This window comes from Poecilia reticulata, chromosome 5 (assembly GCF_904066995.2).
Source record: "Poecilia reticulata chromosome 5, P_reticulata-male-v2, whole genome shotgun sequence".
Lineage (NCBI taxonomy): Eukaryota > Metazoa > Chordata > Actinopteri > Cyprinodontiformes > Poeciliidae > Poecilia > Poecilia reticulata.
In genome coordinates this window covers 24,790,473-24,810,701 of record NC_088834.1, presented here as the reverse complement: position 1 = coordinate 24,810,701, position 20,229 = coordinate 24,790,473, and the positions used below count along the sequence as shown (strand labels likewise).

At 41.6% G+C, this 20,229-nt stretch overlaps 1 protein-coding gene across 3 annotated transcripts in view; it reads left to right on the top strand.

Annotated features, from left to right (window-relative positions):
• prickle2b (prickle homolog 2b) overlaps positions 1-20,229 on the top strand; it is a 105,104-nt gene that overhangs the window by 60,697 nt on the left and 24,178 nt on the right. Inside the window, exon 1 of one of the 3 annotated variants that reach the window (XM_008409543.2) lies at positions 19,295-20,007. The exons of the other annotated variants lie outside the window; for them this stretch is intronic. The gene's annotated coding sequence lies outside the window, so the exon portion shown is untranslated. Of the gene's footprint in view, positions 1-19,294; positions 20,008-20,229 lie in introns of those variants that run through there. 3 annotated transcript variants of the gene reach the window in all.

The window sequence follows — 20,229 nt, the reverse complement described above, 5'->3', positions numbered from 1 at the left end:
CAGCACAAAGGGAAGTGCATAAATGTGAAGTGGAACTTAAATGATGCCGCTTGTTCTTGTACAGCGAGCTTCGTCAGAGAGCGTCGGTCAGCAAAGAGGATACGAAGATCAAGAAATACACTAGGCAGGTCGTGGATAAAGCTGAAGTTAGAATAGATGAATCCCTCATCCACAAATAAAAAAAAAACAAACAAACACACAGCTGCAAACCTACCAAGACATGACAACTGACCAGATGGGCAGATATAAATTCTGGATTTATGTCTGAATTTATTTTTAAACTCGGTGGAGTTTGAAAATAGCCGTTCAAATATTCCACTCCTCATTCTTCAGACAAAGGAGGAACTTTTTTTAAACAGGAGTCGTCTGATTGTTCTCACACTCTGCAATTTCCCAGTAGGGCAGATTTTCTATTTGACTTTTGGCCCCAGAATCAATACAGTTGACCGAAGATGTCAGAGATCTTAATGAAACCACCAGCCCATTTGTCTGCAATAAAGCTCAACCATTGTCCGTCCTCCAGTGTATGCACTTAGAAATGTTTTTTTTTTCCTGTATTGAAGCTTCATCATGCTTTGCTCTCCATCGTCATCAAACTGTCCACTTCACTGTTCACTGTCGTGTCAGGATCATTTCTCTGCCATAGACGTTCTTCTAATAAAGCTTAAATCCATCACACTCCACACTAAACAAAGACGCCTTTTAGATGAGAAAATTGTTGCAATCCAATACCTTGCTGTGTAAGAGTCATCCTTCACTTACAGCTCGAGTGCCTACATTTTTCTCCATTATTTTATCACTCCAGATAAAGTGAAGGGGCTTTCATGCAGTGGTTCATTTTTTCCCCCCCTTTCAGACGGCTAAGGTTGTGTTTCCGTTCCATACCGGGTATCAATCCAAACTATGTTTTCCTCCATAATAAGAAAAAAAAAAATCCAAAGGTACAAGTAAAACAATGCAGCTGTATTCTTCATCTACGTACTGCAGTTTAAACGTGATTGTTTCTTCGCTCTGAAACTCGTAAATTGACTTTTACGGTGATAAATTACGATATAATCCAATCTGCAGGCATTAATCTCATCTATCGACCCAAAGTTTTATTACTAGCTAAATTGCTGCTTCACAACAACAGTCAATTTTTTATTTTATTTTTTTTATTTCAGTAAACACTTACTAATGAATTCAGAACAGGGGAAGAGATTTTCCAAATTGGGGTATTTTCTGACCCTTTCTCCAAAATGACGACAACCCCATTAATCACTTTCATAATAAGTGCTTTACCACTTGCCCGGTGAGCGGCTAGTTTTCCCCAACTCAACATTGTGTTCTGTTGATAATGATTTCCCAGACCAGACACATAAAGATCCAGGCCCTCTGGTTACATCCCTTTCCAGGCTTTGATCCAGTTGAACAAAGCCTGGAAGGTAACGTCTTCTGCTGTTCGTGCCCACTACAAATCACTCCCGACAATCACTAATGATCACACTACCAAACTGTGATAATGTGTTGCATGGCAACAGCAACTTGCAGTCCAAGGCCTGGCCTCCAAAGGCTGCATCTGGGCGAGTCGGACGGAGCGAAAAAACTCATGGCTCTTTGTGTGTGGCAAGACACAACAGGCCAAGTGAGCTCCGCCATATTCCCAAGCACACATTGTACTCATAAACAGAGAGCACTGTGCAGTGAGTTTAAAGCACAAAAAAAATTATTTGGATCAGTTTTATAATCCATTCTTTTGACTTGGCGAGAGAGAGATCTGCTAGGTACATCCAAAGTAAGCTTATTGGGCTGCAGTGTAATGGCAAACTCAAGGCATCTCAAGACTTGGGGTGTTTTCACACCTGATAGCCCCGGTAGACTCGGTGCAATTGGGGTCAGAAATGGCAACAGTTGTTGCATTTTCAGCTGGTGCAGTTCACTTTCACAGTATGTTGTGTCAAACGATCCAAACTAAATGAAAAACCTGATTTTTTTGTTGTCGTAGGATTTCTCTTTTGCCACGAGCCATTTCTCCCTGTAGACTAGACTCGCATATTGACTTCGACTCTGTTGACCCAGAATGCTCTTTGCTATAGTTCACTTCCTGCTTTTGGAGCGGTCTCCAGTCCGCTTGCATTCATATGCATTCGAACAGCGCCGGAGTTCACTTCGACCAAACCGAGACCAAGTTTGTTTTGTTTTTTTAGGTGGATCAGAGTTTGCTTTTTTTGGTCTACATTAGGGTTTGATCGCGTTTTCACACTTCCACAAACAAACCAGACTTTCTAGACAAACAAACTACAGTTCGATGAAAGTGGACTAAACGTGGCAGGTGTGAATGCACCCTTAGTGACTTGGAGAGTTTTCGTGCTTTCAGAGACAATGACCCAATCCCATCTCCAAATTAAGCTGACAACCACTGATGATCTTCTTATTGTCTGTGGAGGTAATTTTATTACTTCATAAATGTCTACCAATGGGACAGTTTGGACAAAATCCTAATCTTCAAAGAAGAAACGCATCTTCTTTGAAGAGTTAACGGCTTTTTCCCTTTAGTTCATTTCCTCTGTAGCATGATGTTTTTGGCCTTGGGCTAAAATTCCAAACTAAGCCAAGATAAACTGGAGCTCTCACAAAAGGTGTTATCATGGGTCTTGCATTTTACAAAGAACCTTATTCAGCTGTGTTATTTAGGGCAGGGTGCAGCTGCTTTAAATTTATATGCAGGTTTTATACAAGTGAGATGAATGGGGAGGTATAGAACATACACATCCTAATTTATATAGACCCAGTCCAAGGAAGAGTCCCTAACCTCTGAGGTTTTGGCTGAACAGTAGACCATAATGCATCACTGAGTAGATCCAGGCTGACCAGATGTGGCTGAGCAACACCACAGATCTAACTAGTGGCTGTGTGGCCAGTAGCCTGGCCACCGCTCAGCTGCTCAGTGTTGGCCGTAGAAAACCAATCTCGTCACGGTGCTGCGTCTCCAGCAGGCGTGTGGGTGCCGACGGCCTGTACAGGCTTTGTGTCAGAGTTGTCAGAACGTTTGTTGAAGCCACATTCTTTTTTTTTATATTATTATTTTCATTTTATTATTTTTTTGGGTCGTTTGAGTACTGTTTGTTGAGAATTAAAATTTATGTCGCAAAAGTCTTATGATTTACTCACTCACTGGTGTCTTTGGTTGTTCTTTTGTTCATTTACTTAGTGAGTCACAGACAGTCCCGTCTTATGACTGACTTGAGTAGATGGAGCGACTGCCTGGGTTCAACTCCCGGCCAAGCCCAGGACTTTTTTTTTTTCTCTCTTAATAAATAAATAGGTTTTCTCTGGCTTCCCACAGTCTAAATAAAATATGTATATTAGATAAAATCAGGTTTGTAAATTCTGCCTAGGTGTTACTCTATTTGAATAATGTGAATAATGTCTCTTTCTGTTGGTCCTGTGATGAACTAACAACATGATGTAGCAGCTTTGAGTGAAAATGTGGATCGATTGACAGACAATTTGTTGATTTGTTAACAAAATTAATGTGGGGCTAATTTTTTATTTTTAAAAAATGGCTTTTTCTGTAATGATGAAATTGGGATGCAGATTTAAAGTCTTATTTGGAAAGTTAATCCAGAATTGCTTTCGTCCAAATTTGAGGAGAGGCAGCATTCAGTTTCTATGCACCACAAATCTGGAACAAGCTTCCAGAAAACTGCAAAATTGGGTAACACTTTATTTGAAGGGGTGTGCATAAGACTGACATAACACTGTCATAAACATGACATGACACCTTTCATGAACATAAAGCAGTCTTTGTGAATGTTTATGACTGTTGTCATGAAGTGTCATTCAGAAAATAATGACACTTTTACTTCAAAGTTGCTTTGAAAGTCCATTAAAAATGACAACTTTGCATTAAATTGTCATTATTTACAAAATCATGGAAAGTTGGCACTTTTAATGGACTTTCAAAGCAACTTTTAGAGCAACTTTGCATTAAAAGTGTTATTATTTACCGAATGACACTTCATGACAACTGTCATAAACATTCATAAAGACTATTTCATGGTCATGACAGATGTTATGTCATGTTTATGACAGTGTAAAGTCAGTCTTATGCACACCCCTTCAAATAAAGTGTTACCCAAAATGATTTAGAAGCCCTTTAAATTTCTATCATTTAAATCTAGATAATATGCATTTCTTTAATACATTAACATATGTCTTAATGTAGGAGTGACAGCATCTTTGCAGTAATCGGTCAGGAATTACCAAATGAAAACATTTTTTCACATAATAAATTCTGGAGAGGTAACGATGCAAAAATGAAGTGATATACTTACAGTAATTGAAGGATGGTATAGTTTTACTGGTTTATCTTTATTTCGACATGCAGATATAATTTTATTTTACATGAAAATAAATACAGCACAGCTTAACTTAGCCTAGCATAAAGTCTGGAAAACATGACGTTTTTATTCCACGGGTATTGAAAAAAAGCTAAATGTTTTTTATTTAAAACACCATTATGCTACTTTGATGGCAGTCTACTTAACTGAAAGTACATACAATTAGTTTTTGTTTTGTTTTACCAAAATTTAGCTATCAAATCCCAAGAGGCCTTTTCAGTAAAACAAATAAAACAGTCATGTCTCTTTTTTTTATTGAGTTGAATTGTTTAATGGCCAGATTCATAAGAGGTTCCAGTAAGTCAGTAAAACAAAATTCAAATGATAGTGGGAGTGGAAGGAGCTTTAGCGGTAGCCTTCATATTTCAACAGACAGACTTAATAAAGATGTTTTTCTCTTTCAGCTCTCGATGAGAAGCTCCCCAGAGTGTCGGCACTTTATAAGCTCTGTCCTCCTCTTGTTCTTTAAGTTGCATCCACTTGATGTGAAGTTAGCCAGAGTTGCTCAGCTTGATGAACACAGTTTGTACGCCGACACAGGAACTCGAGCGTTTGCAGAGCCTGCCAATCACGAGGGTGACAAATTTCACTCTTCTGCTCTAAAATAGTTATTTGCAGCTGAGGGGCTCTCGCAGTGTGAAAAATCCCTCTTGGTAAAAAAAAAAAAAAAAGCTACGTTGAGTTTGTAAGATGTTATTCAGCTGATTTTTAAAAATCTTTTTTTTTTGTCTCCTCAACAATATCTTTGTCAGCTTCTCTCGTAAAACAAAATCAAGCGCTGAAGTCACAACAGGCAAAACCATGAACAACAGGAATAAAATCCCACCAACAGATTACAGAGTCCAACGTGGCTGACTTTCCAAAAATATGTAATTCATTGCACATGGGAGCTAAATGTGTCCCAGATGTGAGAGGTTTTGCAGTTGCTCAGGCACAGTTCTCTTCACCCCGAGATCAGTGCTGTGTCATCAGAAATGCTCTTCTCTCTCACATCCGTTTCCCAACATAGGACACATTTTTATGACCTATTGTCTAATTGTCTGTGTATTTTCTCAGGTTTTGAGCCAATGTGGCTCATCATCGCATTCGGCAAACCCTGCTTGTTCACATCATGTATTGATTCGGTGCTGCTCAGTGGGGTCGGGGGGGAATGAAAGTGTGGCTTCAGAATGTCTCACTGTTGGTTTTTGAACAATCAATACGGTCCACAATAGACCAGCAGCACACCAATCTCTTGGTGGGATCAGTGGTATTTGGAGGGTCAGTTGGAGAGAGCGGGTCAGTTGCAGCAGCTAAATGCAAAGCAGTGATGAAATCAATAGATCAGCGATAGGTTTTTCCAAGAGTTTCAGCTTTTTGAGCAAAGGCATTAAGCCGACAGATGATTCAGGGTGACGAAAACTATTTAAAAGTTTACGTCTTTTTCTCCTCCTTTGTACCAGAATGCAAATGAGCTGATGGATATTTATTGTCCCCGACACTGATTTGAGTCATTTGCAGTCAAGTACGGGATTCTGATGCAGAATCCTGGTGTGTTTCCGACATTGTGGACTTATAGGTACAATAACTCATTTGAAAGTCTCCGTCATGCATTTAATTGACTACCCAGTGGTTTTGCAGAAGATTGAAGTGCCTAGAAAGACAAATTTGTCAGACGATGGACTGAGAGGTGTGCACCAAGCAACCCGTGCTGAAATCATCTCTTGCTTTTTTAAAATTTTTTTTTATTTTTGCATGTTTCTTGCATTATCTTGCAGTATGACAAGAATTCTCTTTGTCAGTCTCCAATCTCTTTAGCATCTGCTTCACTGTTGCTCGTGTGCTCAGCACTAGAGTATCCACCAAACAGCTGGACATGCTCCACAGCCCCGCTTTGATCAATGAGGAGTCGTATTTATTGTGCCTTGAAGCTGAGCAAAGACATCGAGCTAACCTCCACACTCCAGATGTCTGTAGCAAAGTCAATAGCTTTAAGATCAGATAACACAGTCTCTACACGAGATAACGTTTTTTGTTTTGTTTTGTTTTTTATCTGACGCAGATAGATTTGTGTTGCGTGATTGGCTGAGAGGGGACAACCTCCCCTGGCTCCAGCAGCAGCGAAAGGCAAAAGAAAGCTAAATAAAATAACCAGACTAATAAACTCAATACCCAGTTTGTAACTGGTTTAGCCTGTTTGCTGTCCCTTGAAAATTAATCTTCTCTTTTTAGTTTTCCTCCAAACTGTGTTGCTTTATGCACACCAGTGGGCTTTTTTTATTACTTCTGCTTTACTTTGCCACTGTAATTAATATGTTTTGTTTATTGTGCTCTGTTTGTGCTGTAAAACGTCACCCACTGACGCGCTTTCTCGTTGAAATCAGTCCAAGCTAAAGAAGTGGAGTCCGTTGTTTACCTGTTTGGTGAAAGTTAGAGTAATAATCTGCTCTAGCTTTTTTTTTTTATGCATTGCTGTGGTATTTCACTGGTTTTTCTTTGCCAAACCAGAATAATCAAAAAGCAAAAGTACAAAGATGCAGAGTCGCAGCAAGTCTTTTGGTGGATTTTCTTTTTTTTTTTTTGAAACCATTATTTAGACAGTTCTTTGCTGGTAACGTTCTGCGGCCTGCCTTGCTCACATGGCCCCATACGTGTGGCCGGATCATGCTGGCGAGACTGCAGGAAATCTTACCCGTTTGTTGACTGATCGAATCCAAGCAGCTTTGTAAGTATGGATTAGTCCATCGGGGTGGTGGGGGGAGAGTGTGTTCCTAAACAGCCATCTCCTCTTGTGCCATTGTTAGGTTACCTCACAATGAGGGCCGAACCAGCGTCGAGACAAACCCACGGCTTGATTCAGTGGAATGCGTGAACGTTTTTGGCATATGGCTCGCCTGCAGATGGACGGGCTTGGTGATGCCATGTGCTTCCTCCCTCTGTTGTGTTGCCAGTGCATTGTCTCAAAACGGCACCCATCTTTTCACATCATCTTTTAGGCGTCCCTCCCCTCGGCCAGTCCATCTCTCATTGATGTGCTTTTATGATCTTTTTCTTAGCGGGTCTCTCTTATTCCCTCTTTAAGGGACATTCCTGGTGTTTCCACTGTGGAACAGCACGGTCAATGTCAATAACTCTTGATTCCAGCATTGAATTCTGTGGCTGGGACCGTCTTTGGCATAGCAGATTCTTAGTCACACGGAGCTGCCTTTCCAGTCCGGGGTGTATTCTGCTGGCTGGTATGCCGGCCCACATACCAGACAGAAGCCAGAGCGCTCTTACTCTGTAGTGCCTCTTATGCGATTTGACACGTTATGCCTTTTTATAGATTAGTGAGCCACAGTTTTTACACACTTAACGTTTAAATGTCACCTTTGCGTCAGTTTACATTTGGTGTCTTTAAACTCCTTTAAAGAGTCAGAGTTGATGAAACGTTTTTTTTTTTTTCCCCACTTTTCTATTTTTTACTTCCATATCCTCGTGCATAACATATGTTGCAGTCTGGTTTTTTAAGACCCAGCACATTCTAGCAGGAATGAACCTGCTGCCAGCGTCAAACTATTCAGACTTCATCCGAACTAAGCAGGCCACACCTTCGACTTTTATTGCTTTGTTACGTTCACCAGCCAATTAGACTCACCCAGCTCTTTGTATTTCCAACATTAAGTGTTTCTATTTCCTGCTTGTAGATGTATCTGGTACCTGTATGAGATTTTGTTTTGTTCGAATGCTTGGCAGCCATCCATATTCTCACACTTTCAATCCCATGCCTCTGAAACCGTGACGTCTTATTGTGCCTTAACGCCAGCGTTGTTTAGTCCGCTTTAATCAAACTCTTAGTTAATTTGTCTAGAATGTCTGGTTCGATTGGGGAGGCATGGAGAGGCAATCAAATTGATGCAGACCAAAAAGACTAACTAAAAATCTTGGTCTCAGTTCTATTAAAGTGTAGTTCGAATGCATATGTGTATACAAGCGAACCAGACACCGCAGGAAGCCAACTACAGCGCAGGGCATTCTGGGTAAGTACAACCGCAACAAACGTCAGAGTCTCGAGCTTGAGGGAGAAATGCCTTGGTGGTTCTTTTGCCAAAGACAAAAGAGAAATCCTACAACCGCTAAAATTGGACGCTACTCCATTGTTGTTTATGTTTGGTGAAAAAGGAAGTTGTGCTCATGTCTTCTTCTGAGGTTTTCATGTCGTTTCATTCAGTAGTTCTTGGTACAGCGCCCCAACAGGCGAGGAGAAGAACATGTTTTTCAATAAGTTTGGATTGTTCGACACGACGCAGCGTGAAAGCGAACTGTACCAGCTGAAAATGTAACAAATATTGCAATTTTTATCCCCTGTTGAACCAAGTCTACTGGACTGTCAGGTGTGAAAACACCCTTAGATTCTCAGGTCTTGTCATCTTGTCATCCTTCTGTCTAAGGCTGAGAAACCATCTGATTCCAGTTACCAAGCAATGTCTCAGTGCACGTCTAGTTTTATTTAACCTGACCCTCGCTAACCTCAGTTCCCCAACACGTCTCCATGTGTCTACTGTCGTCTAAAGTCTTCTTGGAAACCACTTCCAGTGTTAATCTGTACCTATAAATGTGTGCATTCTTGGTTGTGTTGCTCACAACTGGAGTGATTGTACACTTCCTGTGATGTCATGTGTGGGTCAGCGGGAGGACAGTGTTATTTCTATGTCTGGGGCTCCGCGGGGGGTGATAGAGGTCTGTTTTCAGCCCGGCTTTGCCTTAACCGGGCTACACAGAGGTCTGTCTGTGGGCTGCAGAACCCGAGGAGCGCCAGGAGCTCACAGGGGAAATAAATGCGCGTAGAGAGCGCGTTAAGAGAGGTGTGAAAGGAATCAGAGGGTGAGACAGTGGGTTTTGTGTGAAGCCATTCCCTTGGTTACACACGCTCCATTTTGTCTCTCTCCCTCTCTCTCTCTTTCCTACATACACACGTTTGCACTTTTACTTTCACACACTCATTCCAAATGGAGGTTCACAGTTCAAATAAACAGAAGCTGGTATGCCGAGCCAGGTCCGGTGGAGCCGGCCCCAGGATGATTTTTCTCTCAGGGTAGCGCTCTCTTTCACGTCTTCTTAATGGGCCGTGCTTTAAATAGGGAGCGTGGAGGGAGCAGCTGCGTGAGGGGAATGAAGAGGGTGATGAAAAAGCTGCAGATGGATTGAGACTTACATGCGACTTGATTTGCGAGTAAGAAATATGCGCAGAGCTCGAATCCAAAACAAGCTCACAGTGTGCTTTAAAAAGCGGTAGAGGTGATGGATTGAAAGTCTGTCTTTGCTCTGAGATGCGTTCGCTCGGAAATTTTGACCTCAGTTTGATAAAAGGTCTTTAGTGGGATTTGTGTGTGTGTGCATGTCCGTGTGTGTGTGTCCCTCACTGTGACTCATCTCTCCTCCTGTGTCTTTTCTGCACCCTTGCCTGTCCTTGTGTGTGTTTTGCTGCCGACAGTTCGAACGTTCAGCAGCAATCTGTCAGCAAAGCTTCAATTTCTGCGGTTTCATCTGCCCCGTGATGAAACCCACGGCCAGCCAGTCACGTCCTGGAAACAGTTACTTCTTTTGCAATCCGTCCTGTCCACAGGCCTCCGGGACACTGCAGAGAGAGAGAGAGAGACGCTGCAGTGGCCTTATTGATGGGGACGTGGCATGTTTTTCTGTGCGGATGTTCTTGTTTTCGTCCATCCAATCGGTGTATTGGAGAAACAGGCTGAAATGGAGATGAGTAATTGGCTCAAATCTGATTCCAATCAATATTTGGGAGCATTCAGAGCATATTGTGACGCTCTACTGATCAGTGTATTGTTTGGAAAATACGAAAGTGAGAAACCTGCTTCCATGCGTGCAGGGATATTACAATGTCAGTGAGCAGTTTGTGTGTTTCAGTAATTCACTTTAACAGTAAAACTTGTGATTTGTATGAAACATAATGATATGTTATAAGCCTTAATTTCGGTTCATTTTCATGAGTATGGTTTGTCAGTGTACATGAGTCCAGTAAAAAGGATTTTAAAGAAATTTACAAATGTTATGTTATGGCACAATGATGGGGAAGAATTGACTTGGCTATACAGCAGAATGTTCACAGAGCGCTGCATGCAAGTATATCAATGGAAAGTCAAGTGGAAGGAAAAGAACAGGAGGAAAAAATGCCCCATGTTAATCTGCTAATTGAGTAGAGACGTTATAAAGTGTCTTACTTCTGCTAAAAAAAACAAAAAACAAACTACTGTACTTGTGTTCACTGGCCCCCACTGCCAAAAGTACCAATATCTGCTTTAATAGAGAATCTAAGGTGAGAATTTCAGGTTTTCTTTAGCTGGGAGTTATCATAATCATCCATCCATCCATCCATTTTCTTACACCCTTGTCCCTTAGTGGGGTCGGGAGGGTTGCTGGTGCCTCTCCAGCTAACGTTCCGGGCGAGAGGCGGGGTAACCCTGGACAGGTCGCCAGTCTGTCGCAGGGCAACACAGAGACACACAGGACACACAACCATGCACACACACACTCACACCTAGGGGCAATTTGGAGAGGCCAATTAACCTGACAGTCATGTTTTTGGACTGTGGGAGGAAACCGGAGAAAACCTACGCATGCACAGGGAGAACATGCAAACTCCAGGCAGAAAGACCGGAGCCGGGAATCGAACCCAGAACCTTCTTGCTGCAAGGCAACAGCTCTTTATCATAATCAAAATAAATAAAATAAATACTTGAAATAAACCCATCAACCATTCTCTTTTTTTGCTACAGTTTGTTTCCTTAAATTTTAAATGAGCATGTAAGTCTCAATCCATCTGCAGCTTTTTCATCAATAAAATAAATAAAAATATAAGAGTTTATTTTTATTTATTCAGATCCATTTGAATAAATACACAAACATAATGTTTATGTCGAAGTTAAAAAAAACAACTTATCTTTAGTCGTTTGAAAACTTTTATTTAAAATAACACTTCATAGTTTACCAATGCCCTTGTGGTCTTCCCATTGCATGCATTGATTTCTAAAATTAGCCATGATTAAGTCGTTTCCATGCCTTTGTTCATGGTCGTAGATCAGTCTGAAGGTATATGAGGCTAAGTGGAGCTGTAGTTGTTGCTAATTAATGCCCTGCATAAAAAGATGAAAGTGCTCTGAATAATGCCAGCCTTGCCACTCCCACCACAAATAGTTTGCAGCTTGCAGTTGGTTCGCTTACATCGCGTCAATGCAAAAAGTCAGACCTCAAGGTAAATTCCCATTTGGCCATTGTGACTCATGTTGCAGCCCTTTTGTCATCATTAATTTTCTCCAAACCGCTGCCGTAAACACAGGCTGCCTTCCTGATGAGGAACCCTCACACACATACGTATAGTAAACTCCACAGAGTGTTGAAAAGATCTGCGCTCCTTCGTCTAAGTTGAGTTGCGGAGATGGCAAATCGCAGACCAAGCTCTTACATAAGCACGGCGTTTACTCTGGGTGCGTTTTTCCACGTAGGCTCCTACGGATCCACAGCCCTCCAGTCAAACTCTGTTTGACAGACTGATCCTGTCTGTCACCGAGGTCCCGGAAAGCTAAATATTTGAATTCGTCGTGATAAAGTACCGGCTTTTATTTAAAAATGCGTCTTAAGCCATTACAGTCGAACCGCCGTCTCGGCGTAGAGTTCTTTTCCAGCCACAAAAAAACCACTGAGGCCATTTTAAAGTGTTTTGTTCTCCAAATTTTGTTCCATAGTTTGTTTTTTTTTAGCATTGATAACTTAGAGTTACAACTTTTGCTGATAATAGATAATAACATGTTTAAGGACAAAGTGTTGCTCCATCAAAAACCCAGTGGATGCTACAGCTGCATCTGAAACTTTCCAGCTTAATTAATTCAGAAAGCCTTGTTGCTGTTGTTGTTGTTTTCTTCTTATCCTAACTGGTGAAATTATTCTTATTACATTAACAGCATGTGCAAATCTTCTTAAATTGTTTTAGTGTTGGTTTGATATTGTCTTAACAAAAATAAGAAGTAAAAAGTATCATTTGAAATGGCTGTGTGCACCGCAAAATATTCCTCCTGAAAAGTATTTTTATTTTTGGATCCATGCCGTGTAAAGCAGATTTTTTTTTTCCTTTTTTTTTCTTTTCATTGACATGAGGAAAATCTTTTTTGAGATAAGAAGTTAATAAATCAATGAATCAGGTGAAGCTGATTGAGCAGCTGCTGAGGAGGCTGGCAGCTGATAAAGCTGGTCATGTGTGACAATGCAAGGAGGGTGGTGCGGTTGAAGTTGGACACTTAGCTTTAGCGTCGTTAGCTCACAGGGCTGACGGCTAAACCACTAAATCATCCAACAGGATGGGTTATTTACATCTGCAGCTATATGTGCAGGATGAGCCTCTGAAAGTAAGAAACAGGTGTTTTTTTGCTTGTTTTTTAAAATCTCCATAGCAGCAACAGCTCTGAATCCTATTGGAGAGATCGCAGACTAAAAGTTAGCATCCTTCCATCCAAACCACAAAGTGCTGGGTCTGCTGCAATACCTCCATCCTGACACCGTGGTTTAATGTCTAATCTTAACCCAAAGCAGTGGTAGACTGCCATTATTACAGTGAGAGGGACTCTTAAAAACTCAAGATTTGATTCATGGTCTGGAACTCAAGTCTCATAAATAGCCTTTTTGTCTCAGGTAATTGGGGGTGAAAGAAAGCCCATAAGTGTAGTTCATTTAAGTGAGTAAATGATTAATGCTGTTCACTTTAAAGTACCGTAGTGTGTCCACATTAGTGCCTGGAACAGTCTGCGTGCTCCAGTAAAAGAAGTGACTGCAGCTTCCAAGTGCATCTGTTCTTATTCAATGCAATCATCAACAAAAGCGCTTGCAGTAAGGATTTATTTACTTTATTAATCAGTGACGTCTGAGGAACGTGGGCGGAGTTTATAACAATCTGTTGGTGTCGTAGCGTCATCACTACGACCAACTGGATTTACGATTAAATGACTTTGGATAATGTCAGAACCATAAACTTGAATTGTCTCCAATTTTCTCACTGTCCAGAAACTTTTGCAGTTTTCCAAAATAAAAGCCTGTTTATTTCAGAAATGAACAGTTTTCAATCTATTACAATTATTTTTTTAAATAATCCACATCAACTAAACCACAGACAAAAAAAATGTTTAATTAGTTGGGGCTTAATGAGGCATTAGGATAATTATTTGCATTCTGTAACATCCTGTAGATTGAGTCGAGGGCATAGAGTCAGTGAGAGTGTCAATGTCAGTCATTAGAGGTTTAAGACTTGGCATGCACTTAGAAAAATGTGAACATCTCTTCCAAACCCACTGGAGCAGCAATTAGTTGCCGTGGAGACCGGATGCAGGATGGTAGACAGATATTGCTCGATGGGGAGTTGCGCTGATTTCACGGGTGGATCTCCCTGAAAATCGGTGTGTGAAGATACGTTGACAGGAGTTGCTCCTCTTTCGGGCAACGTCTGATCTCCTACATCTGAAGGAAGACGATTTCATCGAGTTCCTCTGGAGGTGTGTGTGGCGTATCATCTTTGGCAGACGACGCAGATTGCAGTCCGGTGAGTCGGCACGAGGATGTGGAGGCAGAAACTGAGGTCAATGAGGGTTTATCAAATAGGGTGAAGTTGTGAATAAGACCAAAAACCTCCACAAATCAGCGATGACGCCCACGCCACACATTTCAGTCTCGATGAGATAAAGAGCAGGAACATCAGTGGAGGCTGAATGAGTCAGAGAAATGTCTGCAGGCTCCCAAATGTGGGAGATTGGGAGGTGGGTGGTTCATTCATAAGGCAAGATATTTATTCCGTATCGGAACAGTGGCTTTGTGCCTTGCTGGGAGAGAAAAAGGAGATTTTTACGCGATGCTTTACAGCACCTTTTAAATTAGACGGTTATTCATCGCAGATGTGGCTGCTGAGTGAAAAGAAAGCCGTTTTTTGTTTTTTTTTTCTCTCTTCCAAGCTGTCTCCAGACTTCTCAAGCTCCAAAACGGCACTACGAGTTACAGCCTGTGCAGTTTTCGCTTTTGTCTCGCACACCTCTGATGAGATTCTACTGCGTCAACGCCAAGGTTTCCACTGGTTCTTCAGCGGTTCATATTCTTAAAATTAGCACAAAAAAAAAGTTCAATTGGATTTCATTGAAAAAGAAAAAAAGAAAATAGTTCTTGGTTGCAGCGAGCTGAAAACTGAGCTGCCCCAGTCCAGAAGAGTTTTGTCTGGGGTGGAGATGGATGATCTGATGGTTGGGCAAAGGTTTGAGGGTGTTTTTTCTCTCGCTCTCTCTCTCTCTCTCTGCTGAAGAGCAGTTGTGAAAGTAGGCCAGGAGGGGTAAAAAATAGCATCCAGTCTCCATGAGGAGTCATTGCACAAGGTCACCTCATTGCCCTGGGCCTTAATGCGTGAAACTAAGTGTCCACACTCTTTCTGTGTGCTTCCACTTTCCCCCTCCTTTTTTTTTTTGTCTTTTTTTCCGCCTGTCCCCCTATTACTTTCCCTCTCTGGCTCAATGACTTACACAGGCCTTAGTATCAGTGAGGCTGCAAGACTAGAGCTTATGTGCTAACGAACCCTCGAGCTAATTAGAAATACAGCCAAGCCGGCCGGTCCCCTCATTTCCTTTCCATTTCCGTCCCTTTGGACAAATACAATTTTACCCCGTGACCCGTGCAGAATTAATCCTGTTACTGTTGAGCACAGGATGAATAATGGCCACTTATCTCCTGGGAACATAGCTACGGAGGGTCTCTGTGGTGGACTGTACCCGTATCAAGCCCCCAGATTTCTACCTTGCTAAATCTTGCAGTGCAGTTGGGTCGTTGTTGTTTTTTTTTCCTATCCTAAAAAAAGATTTTTTTTTTTGTTTGTTTTTTTTTAGCTAAGAGTCAGATCTGTCCTCATTCCTGATAAAGTAGAGCAAACTGAACACCAAATTGTCGAGACGGATTATTGACATTTAACAGAAAAGTTGGCCACAGGTTATTCTCTACGTCGTCCACAAAACGTTTCTGCTTTCTTTTAAAAATGTCTGTGAGCATTAAAAATGAAATCAATACTGCATTGTCAAACAATCTAATTAGTAATCTCTCCGGTCTTTAGAAAGGAAATCAACCTTTGTTTAAGAAAAAACGATTTAAAAAAACCCTAAAAGTACTTCCAACTAAATTCATTCACAAACAACAACAAAAAAAGCATGTTTTTTTTGTGTGTGTGTCTTTGGCACAATTTTTCTGCCACACCTTTGTCTGATTAATGCCAAATTACCTAACTATTTTTAAGGAACCATTGTGGAAACATTATCCACAATGGAGAATACATGAAACAGTGGTGAGTTTGCAGAAGTGATCTGTGTCCCAAAAACACTCCAAGAGTTCATCAACGATTCATCCAGGAGATCACAAAGAACCCAGAACACCATCATGACCACCGTAAGCCTCACTAGGCTTAGTTAAAGTCAGTCCTAATGGCAAAAGCACCATTAGGAGCATTCAGGTATGTTCCAAAAAATATCTTAAATGAGTTTCAAGACATTATGACTGGTGTGAAGCTAAAGATCATTCCGACTCAAACATGGTGGTGATAGTATGGTGGTCTGGGGGGTGGCTTTGCTTCTTCAGGACTTGGACAATGTGCTATTAAATGTTGAATTAATTTAAATGAATTCTGAAGTCTGAAGAAAAATGTCTGACCATTGGTTTGTGGGTTACACAGCAGAACAGAGGCCCACAGCACACCAGCAAGTCCACCTATCAGTTTTGTAAAAAAAAAAAACTAAGCCAATGTTGTGGACTGGCTTAGTCAAAGTCTGGGCTTAAATCAATTTAGAATGCTTTGGTGTTGCATTAAACAAGGCCGTTTGTGTTCAAAAACAAGGCTGTTTGTGTGGCTGAAATTGATTAAAAGGGTCCAAAATTCCCCCACAGCAATCGTGACAGCTGTTGCCTGCCAGAGGTGGCACAAACCAGGCAACTTTTCATTTAACTTGGTGAAGGGCGGAATTTGGATTTGGAAAGTTTCCGATTTTGGACGGCGCTCAGACCATTAGGCCTGGTTTTTAGTAGTTAGGACATGACTTTAAAAACATTCTTCAGCGGTGAGAAGAAAAGCTGCGTGATGAGTTTTCTCCCTCGCTCCCGGCATGCCAAAGCTATCAGCTGTTGGGGCGAGACCCAGCTGCCTCGTGTGTTGACTTTAGAGTGATACCCATCAGCATTTGCCACATGAAAGGAGGAAAGAGTGGCGCTCCTAAAATAAGGGAATAAGTAAAGGCTATGTTAGGATGTTGGCGATGTTTCAAATAAGATAAGAGCTCCGCTTTTATCAGGTGTGTGTTTTTTGGCTGCATCAGATAATATATAAATCACTTCCTTTCCTGGTAGGATATAAGAAATGCTGCTGCAGGATGAGATATCCTGAGCCCCTAAGATTTACTTTAGATAGGCCCCAAGTACAAGGTACAATGTTGTTCATCCTCTGCTTTGATTTAAAATTGGAATATGTTTCTACTCATGCCTATGAAGTCTAAAATTACCACGCCTGTCCTCTTTGCGTGCCAGGAGTCCATGCAGCCAATGCTATCTGAGGTATGCTCCTTAAACTGGCCTCGGCGCTTTTATTCCGGCCCCCTTGGGGCATTTGAAACAGTTCACTGCAGAGCTGGAAACAGTTTAATCGCGGAAAGCAATGACTTATCCGGAAAAATGGCCGCCCTTAATCTGAATGACCTCTTCTGCGGTTGCTCCGAGAGCAGGACGGTGTCACTTAAGGGCTCCTTGTAAAATCCTGTGGATAGGCCCTAAGTGCAGCCTGGGCTGTAACTGATACCGCTATGTTTGTAAAGAGTTGGTGATAATACGTCCTTATGTTTGAGCTTCCTCCTGCCACGTGTGAGAGGAATGCCAGGGTCTGAAATATGGCTTTCATTAAGGCACCAGGCCTTTAGTCTTCAAACAAGGGAACCCGAGGATCGGTATCCGAAAGGTGAAGAGTGCAGCTCTGTCAGAACCACTGAAAGGTTGTCTGGGGGAAGAATTTAGAGGTAAGAAACTATGAGCAACGATGCAGGCTGATTAAAGAAATTGGCTTTGGAGGCAGAATTTGCTTAAAGTCAAAGAAGCAATGGCTTGGTTGTTGCTATTGATGCTCATAGTTTGTCTCTGGTGGTGGAGCCGTGGATGAAATGTTAACTTTTCACCAAATGTACCTGAGCGAACACTTCCCATACTGTCCCACATTCGTCTCATCAGTCCACCAAATATTTACCGAGAAGTCCTGAGGATCATCAAGATGTGTTTCTTGGAAAACACGAGTCGACCCTTTGTAATCTTTTCGGTCGGCAAGCGGTTTTATCCCACTGAACTCCCCCCGCATGGATAGTTTTTTTTGTCCAGTCTCTTTCTTATCATTGAATTCTTCACACAAGAAGAAGTTCAAACCAAGAGAAACTGTTTCAATTTGTGACAAAACGTCATAGTGACAGTTTTATCCTGTGATTCTCACAGTGGAGGTCAGCTAGCCCCACGAAAGGTCACGAAACTTCACATCGTGGGCGGAATAGTAATAAAATCAACTTTTAAAATTCCATCTAAAAGCATATCTTACTGTTTTTTGTTGTTGTTGTTGTTGCATTTTTGGCTTGCTAGCAATGAAAGTAAACTTTGAATGATGTCATGTTTCTGCCAGAGGTGATTTGATTGGTAAGAAGCTGAACAGTTTGACAACCCATAGTCTCATTCTTCCTTGTATGCCTGAATCACCAGTGGTTCCTACTGAGGCGCTGAAAAAATATATACATATATACCAAGGGATTTTAAAAGTCCTGCTAAATGGGCTTTGCAACAATTCTGTGATTTTTCCATTTGTCTGTGAGCCTTTTGTCTCATCTCCAGCTAAATGGTCATTTCTTATGTTAAGCAGCCCTGTTGTGTTGACAGAGGCTAGCCTGGCTGTGCTTCCACGCAGCTCGGCTTCCTGGGGGCTCCGCGGTCCCTGCTGTTTCTCCTCGTGGCCTGAGTTGGTGTATTCAGGGGAACTGTGCTAATTCACATGGAAATTCTGCCAGAGCACCAGCAAGTCAGGCTGCTAATTACACCAATGTTGGACGGATGACTTGCTGACATCACAACACACAGAGAGAGAGAGAGAGAGAGAAAGAGAGAGTGAGGAATGAGAAGGGAGAGGTGTGTGAAGTCAACCAGAGTCCGGAATCGGAAAGGAAGTTAACCAAGCAGCCTTCAAAATAAAACTCTGATCAATTGAAAAAGAGAGAGATGTTTTTCACTTGATGGAGGAATAATTAAAGATTTAACCTGACTCTAAATTTGACACAAATGATAAACAATACCTGTAAATGGGGCGCCACATGGTAGAGCAGCAAAGCCCCCTGAGCCACTTGCTGCATGTCTTTCCCTCCTTTCTCTTCTTTTCTTTCTCGTCTTTTGTCCAGCTACTAATGAATAAAGGTTGCTAGTGCCACAAAAAATGTTTAAAAACTCCCTGAATAAATAGATAATGAGCCATGCTATAAAAATGTTTCATTTGCAGCCCACAGTAACTCCAATGTTTGATATAATTCCTCCTATTTGTTTAAGTGAAAAATTAACACTTTAAAATCCTCAGATTCTGCTCGTCTCATCATTTTAGCTTTAACTTTGCTGTTGTACTACTCATTTAATGCCGAGTCGTCTGAATGACCCAAACAGGACACACTTCCTTGTTTTGATCGTTAAATGTTTTCACACCTCCACTGTTGTTTGCCACCAGAAACATTTCTTAACTAAACTAAACCTGTAGGTATTTTTTAAGTGAGGAAATATGGCCATCATGTTTTCATCCAGCTTAATAGACGGGGGAGAGAAAGAGGAAACGCAGCATTACTTTCTCTGGCATCTCAATAAATAATTACTTTCAACTGTTGGGGTGGCATGATGGGAAATGTTAAGGTTTTGAAAGAAAAGCGTTCTGAACTTTGATGCTAGTAGCTAAATTTCTGTTTATTTGGGCGATTGTCTTTATTTTTACTTTATTTTATTTTTGAAAAGGTAGACGGAAGTGGTTTAGTTACTACTTCTAACTTGACATCCTCATTATAAGCGTACTTGGTTTAAAGCGCTGCTGCTGCTCGGTGGCTTGTTCTGCATCAAGAAGAGCGGCTCTAATGGACTCTTCCTGAGCGCACCGAGTGTCCGCCCGGATTTTTGCTTTGCAGAAACTTTTTTTTCTTCTTCTTTTTTCCGATCAGAGGAGTTTGCTGGGACTGAATTCACTTCTAGTGGACTCCGCGCTCTTCCCTCGGACCTTTGGTCTCCGCTTTGAGGAATCTGTTTACGGTAGTTTTCTGAACTCCTGCGCGCATTTGCAGTGAGCAGAAGAGGCGAGAGGAGGGAGAGAGAGAGGAGGGGGGTTCACAAAAGGCTATTTTTGTCCCCCTCTTTCCTCGGATAGATGTAGCAGAGGTGCGGGACACACAGCGGGCGAGGCTGCTGCGCCTTCGTGGCACCGCGGTGGCGCTGGAGCTGTGCGACAGATTCTGCAATGAGGAGCGTTTCATTTTAAAGCCCGCAGCGGGGGAAGCAGTCAGCTCGGGGGCCATGGCTTTAGTCCGTCTCGGTTTGTGAGAAGGTGAGCTGCACATTTCATTTTCACTGGATTTTTATTTGTATTTTTCCTCCTCTTGCAAACGATTTAAACGCGCAAACCTTTTACCCATTTCCTCTGTGATCCAAATGCGTAAAAGCACGCATGCTGTGCTAAAAACGTGTCCTCTGTCTTCTTACCAACTCATGGTGTTTTCGTGTTTTGTTTTGCTTTTTTTTTTTTTTTTCAAATATATAATTTTTTAAA